Raw genomic sequence first — 12,909 nt, 5'->3', positions numbered from 1 at the left:
GATAGCTTACCCCATCACCTCAATTCGAAGAAAAGGGAAGAAATTAATTTGGACTTAAAAATGTCAAGAAAATTTTGAATATTTGAAGGAGGAATCAACTACTACCCTGATACTTAGAGTATTTGATCCTTGAATAAAATTTATGGTTATAATGGATGCATCTGGGGAAGGGTTAGGAGGTGTATTGGTGTAGGAAGATCAATTTATTACTAAAGAATCTAGGAAGTTGAAAAAGTGAGAGAAAAATTATGATCTACATGATCTAGAATTAGCCACCATTGTTCATACTCTCCACATGTAGAGGCACTATTTGATAGGAAAGCCCTTTAACTTCTGTCAGATCATTATGACTTGAAATATATATTTACTCATCCTAACCTTAGTGCTCAATAAAGAAGATGGTTGGAATTTCTAGCAGACTATGACTTTGAGATTAGCTATATTAAGGGAAATTAAAATAAGGTAGTGGATTCTTTAAGCTAGTGAATGCATACATCCACTATGGTAGCCATAAATATCAAGCTTAGGGAGAAAATATGACAACACCTAACTAGAGATGATTTATATTGTGAGGTCAACCAAGCACTTTACATAGATCCTCAAAACACCAGGTATGAAGATCATAAATTAGAAGAGGATAGATTGTTGAGGTACAAAGGTAGGATGTATATACCCAAGGCTCAAGAAATTCAAAAAAATGATTTTAGAAGAATTCCACATAACTTCATATTTAGGATATCTTGGGCCAACCAAGATGATGGTAGATATAAAACCATTGAATTTTTGGAAGGGAATGAAAAAAGAAATAATAGATTATGTAGATGGATGTATCGAGTGTTAAAGAGTCAAGGAAAATAATTGTTACCCAATATGGCTACTATATTCTAAAGAAGTTACTAAATGGAAGTGGTAGATAATTACCATGGAAATAACTCAAGGTTTAGCCATGACCTAGAATAGACATAACACCATATTAGTAGTTTTAGAATGATTAACCAAAGTGGCTCACTTCATACTAGGTAACTTAATAGATGGAGCACCTAATATTTCTCACAAGTTTTTTTGAGAAATGTCTAGACTTCATGGAATTCTAGAAAATATTATATCTAAAAAAGAATGCTAGGATAATGTCTAGGTTTGGAAAACTCTATTTTCCTTGTGGACCAAGCTAAATATTAATTCCACTTATCATCCAAAAAATAATGGCTAGAAAGAGAGTGTAAATCAGGTTTTGGAAGACCTTCTAAGAGTATACTGTATAGATGGACAATACTAGTGGGAAATGTATCTTCCCTTGGTAGAATTTTCTTATAATAACTCTAATCAATCTGTTATCAAGATGACACCTTTTGAGGATCTTTATGGTCATAAATGCAAAGCTCTTGCAAGTTAGAACCAATTTGAGGAGATAATTATCATTGGGCCAAAAATGCTATTAGAGATGTGTTAGTGAACATATTGTCCTCCAAAGAAAAACATACAAATTAACCCCTAAAATCCTAGATAAGCAGACTGAATATGCATTAACACTTGGGTCACTTCGCTATTGAAAAGCATAAGTACCCTTTACATTTATCCAAGTACAACTCCCTATATATGATTTACAATAAATTCATAGAAATAAAATATGAATTCTTTTAACCAGAAAGAACAAAAGGTGTACAAACATCTATCCATAAACATGATATAGATGCAAAAAAACTAAGAGACTGACATGAAAATGAATAGTAAATGACACAAATTTCATTTACCCAAATTCTGCATTACAAAGAGAATGAAAGTAAGGAATAAATCTTCCATCTTCTTGAGAAAGTGAATAAACAAAGCTTCAAAGACATCTTGAAATTAAATGTATTCAGAAAATAATGACACTAAAATGCATTAGAGAAAACTAAAAGCTATAAAAAGATCACAATTAGTGGAAAGAAACTATCCAAACTCAAAGTTTTGATGTGCAATTATCTTCCAAGTCTCCCTTCTTGAAAGTGTAAAAGATTACACAGATCTTATTATACATGCATCTGAATCACTACATAGAAGAAAATAGAAGTTTCCATCCCTTACATTATACTTAAAAATAAAATCTCCTCCTTTTTCTAACACAAAGTTCAAAAAAGAAAAATAGCTCTACTCTTCTACAGTTCATAGTCTGCTCTCTTTCCCTTCCAAAGAACTAGAAAAAATAGAATGAAACTAGAACCCTACTATTTTATTTTACTGGCTTGTTTATCTCTTTTTTTCTTGTAGCTTTTCAGTTGTCATAACTTAACCATTTCCTTCTTTCTTTTCTTATCCAAGTATCCTCATTTTAATAACATTCGTTACCACAATGCTGAAATTTATTAAATCTAATTTCCTATTAGGAAGCTTGGTGAAACTTAGAATATCTTTCCACTTGATTGCTCCTTTGATTTCTCAAAGTTAAAAATTATAACTAGCATCTTCTTTATCAGGCCTAACATAGATATTTTGGGACACATGGCAAATTGAACCTATGTTCTTGAGTGAAGTCAATGTCTTTATTTACTGACTAGATATCATAAAATGTGTTCATTAAATAATAACCAATGGGTGTTGGGAATAATCCACATTTTTTTCTTTCTCTTTTTTTGGTTGGGGGGGGGGGGGGGGGGTGGCGGTGGGCTATCACTCGACTTTTGAATTACAAGTTGCTAAATCTTTCAAATACCTCCTATCAATTTTTTTTTCACAAACTAGCCCAATTCCTACACATGAAGAAGCACTCATGACATATTGGATGGAGATTTTGAATGCTTTTCCTTTGGGATTCTCAAACATGGGCATTTGATCAAGTGTTTCAATAGGAGATTCAACTTTCCAAATGACAATTCACAAGGCTCACACTTGGTGGTTTAGGGCTCGCCTTATTCTCTTCAACATGTGGCTCACATATTTCTTCTCTACAATATGAGTTAATTTAGATAGATGTCCTATGAGGAGTATATCTTATTCCATCATGTTTCTACCAAGGAACATTTAGTACCAAGAATCCAAGGCTCAAATTGAGTGTTGACTACTAAAATTTTTCTCTTGATTTGGAGAAATTCCATCTGATCTCGGGCATGAATGAATGATGTTCTCATATTTGCATCTTCATTAACCCTAGGTATGGTGATCTCATGCTTGTTATGACATGTGGAGGCTGCAAATCATGTTATTTGAGAAAGTTATACATATCGATATCATTCTTCCATAACCTTGGCTATAAATCCTAGATTGATCAATCTAAAAAAAGTGATGGTTTTGTTTGTTCATGATGCGAGCTACACAACCCATGAGGTGACAAGTTGGTAGGAATCTAATGCAAAAAGACAACTTCTTTGCATGTGTGAACATCACATTTTCCTAAGTATAACCATGACTTTCTTCATTCCTTTAGCCTTCTTGGTGCCGTGAGATGAGGCTCGGGTGCATCTTTTGAAGTTTCCTCCTATGATCTCAAGGATCATGTTTTGTATTGATGATCATTAATACCTTATTTTTAAAGTATTGTATGAGATGGAAACTCTGAATCAAAAAAAAATATATGTAGTTGCATCTGCTTCAATTGTCATTTGGTTTGGTTGTTTCCTTCAAACCTTATGTCATGTTTTCTGTAATAGACTTATCATTTTCTCATTGAAATTTGGTATACTTGTGTCTTGAAACTTTCCTAGACACCTTTAGTGTTACAAGAGGTCATCACCCAATATATGTTAGTATTTCGTGCATATGATATGATCTTTATACATAGGTTAGTAGCATGGAAGAGAGTTTTGAGGAACATGTAAACTGGTATATAAACATCCTTGAGCATCAATACTATTAATGACTGTATTAAGATACATCCACTTGTAATAACATCGAAGATCAAAGCACCAAGCTAGATCATTATTACACTGCTACTATGCCTTGCGAGTTTCCTCTTGTCTTTATGTTTAATGCTATTAGATGACTTGCCAAGTAGTTCAAGGTCATTTATGACACATCAACCACCCTGCTCATACTTCATCACTCAAAATGAACATACTAAGGAGAAAATAGTGAGAAGCCTTCAAATCTATTTGAACTCTTCATTATATATCAAACATCATGGGTATATTTCCTATGCATTTTATCAAAAGGGTGACATGCCTCTTTGACCATCCAATCATTTCCTTAAAAAAATCACTTGTGAAAAACCATTTGCATATTCTGACTTGATTAGTTGTAAACCAAAAATCATTCCCATTATCATTTGCAGGGCTTGAATCTACCACTTTAACAAACATTCTTCATTGTAGTTTGGATGTGTTATTAACCAACCACATTATGGGCCAAATCCTTTATGAATATTTGCATCTTCATCATGCTTAAGAGTGTAAGGAGAACATATTCATCCTAATTATACCTGAACATTTTGAACCATACATGTCCGAGAGCTTCGGTCAAGTAACTAAATCCTTGAATACTAATCATTGAATTTATATACTCGAAAAAAAACTTGATAAATCTATGAAACTTCTTGTGAAGTCTAAGCCCAAATATAATGATCTATGCACCTTTGAACTAAATCTCTAAATTAAAAGATGAACCATCTAAAACATCGAACCACTTCAAACTTCTTGAACCTTGGTTCAAAGAGGTTCAGGATCTAACACTAAAATTTTTAAATACTGGGTCCATATTGGGTACCAAAAAGATGGAAGGATAACTAGTTAGATCCATTAGAGGTTGAAAGAGGAAAATGATAGGCATAAGAGTTATGCATGTGCTAAAAGAATACCTAGAGAATTCTTGGTGGGCTAAAATGTTGTATTAAAGGTAAAACCATAAAAGACTACTATCAAGTTTGAAAAGAAATCCAAATTGGCCCTGAGATATGTGGGACCCTTTGAGGTGTTAGAAGTTATAAACCCAATAGCCTACTATAAGATCACACTACCTCTATCCCTTGCCAAGATACATTATGTATTCCATGTATCATATCTTAATAATTATATCACCCATCATGAGCATGTAATTGATTGGAATATTTTGTAGGTATGAGACTCAAGGGTGGTGGAAATAGAGCCACTCAAAGTACTCCAGGTGCATAAGTTATATATATATATATAATCTTGAGCGAAAATATAATATTATTTTTACCATTTTTATTGCCTATGTACATACACATATATGTTAGCAAAATAAAATGGTGTCATTATATATATATAATGACAATTGTTAGACATTCCATAGCCTCACAAGAAAAAGAAAGGTAATAGACTTCTCAAGAAATTAAATGTTTAATATTTCCCTTGTTAGAAAAAAACCGACCGAGTAGCTCATGATTGTCTAGGGTATACTCTATTGCCCAACCATTAAATCCTTCACTAAAGTAGTTAGAACCCATACTTGATGGTTTGAAAATGGACTAAATCAGTGTCCCATTCCTTAAATCCCATTAAGAAATGCCCCCCACTTCATCTTCTCTTGCAACCAAAAATGCATGATTCCACAATAATATGTGTTCCTCTATTTAAATTGAAAGATAAAGAAAACACAATAAATGATAACTATCATAATGGCTAAGCACCCCTAACATTTATCTTAAAAATATAAGCAATCATTTTTTAGATGAAATAACAAAAATCAACTAAGAAGTCATTTTCACATGAATCAATTCAATAACCATAACTTACATTTCGAAAGATCATGATATCCAAGATTTTTAATCTAACCATTACAATGGCTATAATATTATTTTAAAAGATAAAAAAATTGGGATGTAACATACCCTCCCCCTTGTGATTCAAACCATCAAGTATGGGTTCTAACTACTTTAGTGAAGGATTCAACAATTGGGCAACAAGGTATACCCTAGACAATCATGAGCTACTTGGTTGGTCTTTTATAACAAGAGAAATATTAAACATTTAATTTCTTGAGAAAACTTTTATCTTTCTTTTTCTTATGAGACTATGGAATGTCTAACAATTGCCTATATATATATATATATATATATATATATATATATATATATATATATATATATATATATATATATATATATATATATATATATATATATATATATATATATATATATATACATACATATACATATGTATATATATGTATCTATATGTATGTATATGTATGTATATATATATATACATATGTATATATATATGTATATATATATATGTATATATATGTATGTATATATATACATATATATATATACATATATATATATACATATATATATACATATGTATATATATATATACATACATATACATACATATATATACATACATATACATACATATATATACATATATATACATATACATATATATACATATGTATGTATATGTATGTATATGTACATATATGTATGTATATGTATATATATGTATATATGTATATATATGTATATATATATATATACATATATATACATATACATACATATATGTACATACACACACACACACACACACACACACACACACACACACACACACACACACACACACACACACACATATATATATATATAATGGCACCATGTTATATTTCTAACATATATAAGTTGCACCTACATGTATATATATGTATATGTCTGTGTACACAGGCAATAAAATGATAAAAATAAAATAATATTTTCTCTCAAAATTACACACACACACACATATATGATATAAACCATGAGAAAGTATAATCTTTACATTTTAATTATGGCTTCATGTTGATGAATGTTTTCCACCTTCATAGTATCATCTATATTTTAAATTTTGAAAAGTTTGAAGTTCTTGTCACCGATATTTGGCCTTGATTGGGCCCCTTATCTTGTAACCAGAGAAACCATGAGAGGATTTATCTTTCTTTCCCCATGGATAAGGATAGAAAATGAACATTCATTTTTATTCTTGGCATGTGATTGCTATGAGCCAGAGCTCTTCCGTCTCTATAATTTTTCCATTAGTATTTTGGATCATATTACCATACTAGAACAATAGTGTTGGACATGCTTGTGATAGTGATATTGCGTGGAGTTGTGCTACAAGATCATGACAACAAATTGAGTAGGACCTTAGGTCATGAAACCTTTTTGACATGTCTTTTTCATATTTCCTATGCTAGACCTTTTATAATGCAAATCTTTCTTTTTGAATTACATTGCAAAATAAAGAATTATTATGATAAGGTATGATTACAAGCTTGGTTACGTATCTAGGTGGTAACCAAGGCTCAAGATGTAATAAGAATTTTGATAAGCATCATCCATGGTCACATTTATACATATTTTGTTTCTTATCTATGCATATTGGGTACAAACCTATAGAGTTTGATCCAATTATATTCCCTTAAAGATAAATGCACAATTTTTTTAAATCCATAATATTGTAAAATTTGCATAAGGACGGTCCAATCATTTTGGAAAAAGTTTACATATTTGACTTTGTACACTGACATTTTCCATATACCCATTGATATAAGAATGAAAATGGAATAAACAAATTTGCATTGGTAAGAATCACATAGTTACCAGTAATCTCCTAGGATATACCCATGACCAACAAAGTCAAGTATAGATAGGTGAAGAGGAGAGTTATCCTTGTAAAATAAATTGTAAATCAGTAACTAAAGTGCATGAAAATTTAAAAGGAAATGAAAATTTAAAAGGAATTGTTCAGTCCAAGTCATCTCATGATTGTCCAAAGTAAATTCAGTTATCAAGTTGAGAAGAGTTGATCAGGTTATCAATTTTCTCACCTAAATCCTTGGCCAAGGTAGATTAGAGGCATGCTTGTGATAATTGATCACTAGAGGGGTCAAAGTCCTAGATGACAAAGGGGAGGTTGTTGGAGAAATTTCACAACCTTTCCTAGCTTAGCCAACACTCTAGCACTAAAATGCTTGGATGGTGGGACTATGTTGCCCCAAGCCTAAACTCGTAGTAGGGAGGGTCCTTCTTCTAAGAGATTGTGTAGGGATATGTTAAGGTTTGTAGTTAAGATGTTAATCCTATGTCAACGCTTCTCCTCTTCACCAAATATCAAGGCTAGCACAACACATTAACAATTATTATGTTACATATATAAATTCTAATTATTTTACTTGTAGATTGCCTTTTATGCTACTTGAAATGTATAATTAAAATATAGTTAAATGTCTAGTTTATTTCAAAATGTAATTGTAGAAGCTTGTTATGGAAGTTAAATTAGTTGTCTTTCATATGAAATGAGCATAGTCTTTGCTTAAATTCTGATTATATATCATGTGTAATGAATTTAATTAATAGTTTCCTTTCTATATGATAGAATGGATTTTTAGCTACTTTATGTCATTCCATTATGATATGTAGTTATAATCTTAGAATATATTCTCTACTTTTAGCTTAGAAAAAATGGTATGTTACATTGTGAGTGATTATGACTTTAATTACCTACTCCCTGTGTACATCATAGGAAGTGATGACTTCCAAATAATGACACTTGTATTTGTGAAAGTTATTGAAAGTCGATGATCTTACAATAACTCACTTTTTTCATTATGACATGGATATCTTACGATATCTATGTAGATCATGATAGATTATACCTTGTATGGTGGATGTTTATATGGTAAGCATTATGAGAATGTGTGTTCACATACCTTATAAACATTTTTGAGTATATGGTGAATGTTATGTGAATTGATGTTCTAGAGACCATTACACAAAGTACATGGTGAATATTATAAGACTTCATATTTTGGAGGTCATTACTCATAGTACTTGGTGAATATCTTGCATCTCGTTCTAGAGGCCATTGCTCAAAGAGTTTTTGGCGAATATCATATATTGTTATTCTAGAGACCAACACTCAAATGTGATATCAAAATGGTGAGTAACATATATTGATATTCTATATCTACCATTGCCTTATTAAGTACATGATGGATATCAAGTGTTGATATTCTTGAGAGCATTACTCAGAGTATTTGGCCAATATTATATGTTGATATTTTTAAGGCCAATACTCATGATATCTAATATGATATCAAATCAATCAAAATCTTTTGATCAAATATATCCTTTAAAGCATGTCATTCTCAATGTTACAATTAGTGCAATATTTATCCCTCTAAACCAAGAGGGAATGTTAATGTGTTAGTTTAATTAGGATAATATTACTATTGAAAATACAAAGATATTGTTCTAATATATTATCAAAATATTATCAATATATATTGTTATTAATATATAATATATTAGAGTGTAATGTGTGTGTGTGTGTGTGTAGATATGTATGTTTGTGTGTGTGTATGTATTACCAAATATTGCTAATGTATTATATTAGATATATATTTCATAAATAAAGCATGTATGATTGATTGACTTTAATATTGGTTTGAATGGATAACTAAATGAGAGATTGAGATTGGTTTATGTTTTAGTTAGTAAAATACATTATCGAGAGTCATGTCTAATGAGACATGACTCCCCATAATTATATTTATCTTTCATTGCAAATGCAACATAAGAAAAATGAACACATACATGAAAATAAGTCTTCAGTATTATTTATGGAGTTTGGTCTTCATTACTGTAGTTTCTAGTCCTTGATAAATTGTTAGGAGTACCATCAAAACATAGACACTAAAAAGAACTAGTGTTAGCTATCCAACCCCATCTTTTAGGATGGATGGATGCTTGCCATAATGAAATGGACCATGGCCATACCATATCGTTCTAGATGAGTTTTTGTCAAAATTGTGCCCACCAACTCAGGTCAATTTATTTTGTTAGTAGAAAAAAGCCTACAACACAACGGTAACTTGCAAGCCTCTTATGTGGGGGGTCTTGGGTTTGAATCTACCTTCGCTTAACATATAATAATAATTAATTCCAACAAATGATGATTAATCTAGGCTTCGGTCGTAAACCGATAAAAAAAAATATTGAAAAAATATTTTGTTGGTATGGCGCCATTAGCTCATGTTAAACCATTTAAATGATAGATTTAATAGAGGGCCGCATTTTTAAAATGATTTAGAATAAATATTATTTAAAATATTTTAATTATTTTTCAAAATGGTTTACTAATTTTTAATATTAATATTATATTTTATTAAAGTTAAATTAATTGTAAATTATTATTATATTTCAAGTTTTTAAGTGAAAATTATGTGAATGATAATGTTAATCATTTTGAATATATGTGATTAATTTTAAATTATTGATTTTTTAAAAAGTAAATTTAATAATATTTTTAACATAAATTAAAGTTTGAATTTATATATTGATTAAATTGTGATATAATTTTAAAATTTAATTTAATTAATTATAAATAAATAGATATCTTCAATTTTTAAAAAAAATTAATGAATTGAATAAATTCAATTTATTCTACAAAATTTTGACATGAGTTAGTTGCGTTGTATTGACAAAATAATTTGACCTGAGTTGGTGGATGCAATATAGACAAAAAATCATCCGACACAATATGGTATGGGAATGGTCTGTTGCATCGTGGTGGGCATCCATTCATCTTGAACCATGGGGCTAATGCAAAGTACATCATGGCAGATGAGGATAGCAAGTAGTGGATGCAGTCCTAGACCCACGTCAATAGTCAAATAAGTGACTCAAATAAAGATGTGATTGAAAGGATTAGGGAATTCAAACACATCAGCTATGAGGTTTTGACATGAAAATTTTAAGCCTGAGTTTATATACCTCTTTGTCATAGATCTCTCTCTCTCTCTCTCTCTCACACACACACACACACACACACACACACTCACACACACACACACACACACACACACACACACACACACACACACACACACACACCGACACACACACACACACACACACACACACACACACACACACACACACACACACACACACACACACACACACACACACACACACACACACACACACACACACACACACACACACACACACACATTATGTATAGAAAAAGATAGGTTCAAGGAACAAATATATATTAAACTTATAAATTCAGGGAATAGGATTAAGTTAAATCTAATCATAAAATGTACCATTTGTGGCTTGACATGTTCAATTTCTAAATATTATAATTTCACTTTATTTGAGATATAAGAAGCCCCTTTTTTTTCTTGCAAATTATTGTTGTTTCTCTATTCTATTATACATGTTTTTGTCAATAAGGGGAGTATACTTCATCAAGGGGTATTAGAGTAGAAGTTATTGAGTTTGTAGATAGATCATTGAAAGTGAGGTAGTTTGCACTAGGATTATGGTTGTGGGTTTGAGTGATAAGTGTAAAAATGCCTTCACAAATAAATCGTAGTGGATGAGTTGGAGTTGTGACAAAAGAGGGTTTTGGATACCTCTAGAAACAAGTCAAGGCATTGAAAGAGGACTAGAGAAATGAATATTCTGACAAAAGTGAGGAGGAATTTAAAGGACATATTGAACATGAAGTGCTAGAAGTAAATCCAAAAGAGGCTAGGATTTTGAGGGTCATTTCTAGCATGGGAAAGAAACCTAAGATTAAAGTCCTCACATTTTTCAGAAATCTTAACCAAGAGGAATTGATTGCCTAGATAAATGATCTAGAAGAATATTTTGAGTGTGAAGATATTAAAGATCTTGAGAGGGTCTGATTTGTGAAGGCCAAACTAAAGGGTCATACAAAAATTTGGTGAAAAAAGATTCAGTTGGATAGAAATAGTAGAGATAAGAAGAAAATCTCAAGATGAGATCAGATGGTGGAGAAATTAAAGAGAAAATTCATTTATGTTGATTATGAGCTTGATTTTCTAAAGAAAATGCAAGGGTTGAAGAATGTGGTAAGATTTTTTTTAGGAGTATATAGAAGAGTTATATTAATTCCTAATCAAAATAGGCCATGTGGAAGATGAAAAGGACAGAATTTCTCATTACCTTAATGGTTCAAGGCCAATTATTTAGGAGGAGTTGATTCTAGTTATGATTCCTAGTATTGAAGAGGCACACTAGTTTACCTTAAAGGCGGATAAAAAGTTGAATAAGAATTTTGAAAGAAGGAAAAATGAAAGGGTTCATGGTGGAAGATCTAACAAACAATATTATGGAGGTTGGAATGAAGATTAGAAAATGATTTATGTGGCAAATAGTAGTAAAAAATAGAGGGAAAATAGTATTACTCATTCCCATGATCATAATAATAAGGATCAATGAGGAAGAGGAAAAAGTCAAGGTTTAGGAAGAGGAGGATTTTTTGGAACTTTTTTCCCTTGCAAAGAAGAAGGTTATTAGGATTATGAGTGTCCTCAACATCAAGGGATAACTAAAAGAGGGATATAAAGAAATACACGAGTTGTGCATGTAGATGAAGATGTCAAATCATCATATCCTAAAGATGCTAAAAGAGTAGAAATCCTATTTCCCATAAAAGTCTTGCTAAGTGATGAGAATGAATCCAAAAAATGGAATTAAAATATATTCCACATTATGTGAAAATGTAACATTAAAATATGCAATGCCATTATTGATGGTGGTAGCACAAATAATTGTGCTCTTGAAGAAAAGGTTAATAAGCTAATGTTAGAAAGAAAGAATCATCTAAACCCCTATCAAATTTCTTGGTTACCAAAGGACTATAAGGCCTTTGTAATTCCTACCCCTATTTTATTTTTCTTGTTGTATTGAAAAATTCTTTTAGGTCAGTTTTCTGATTGTGTTTTATGATTATCGATACTTTTTTACTAGATTAGATTAAATGTATTTCACACTTGAGGTTGATATATGCATGTTTAGTTAGTTATTTCAATTATTCCATGATTTTTTTGATGATGATAGATGTATGTTCATACAGTGATTCTAGTTATTTCATGAAGTCAATTAGATAAACTATTTTTATGTAGTTTCTATGGACACTTACCCCATACTTGCATGTGTATGGTGTTCGTGTA

This window comes from Cupressus sempervirens, chromosome 5 (genome assembly GCF_028749045.1).
Source record: "Cupressus sempervirens isolate cs-2001-9-10 chromosome 5, ASM2874904v1, whole genome shotgun sequence".
NCBI lineage: Eukaryota > Viridiplantae > Streptophyta > Pinopsida > Cupressales > Cupressaceae > Cupressus > Cupressus sempervirens.
The sequence above is the reverse complement of the archived record's forward strand: the minus strand, read 5'-3'. Positions refer to the sequence as shown.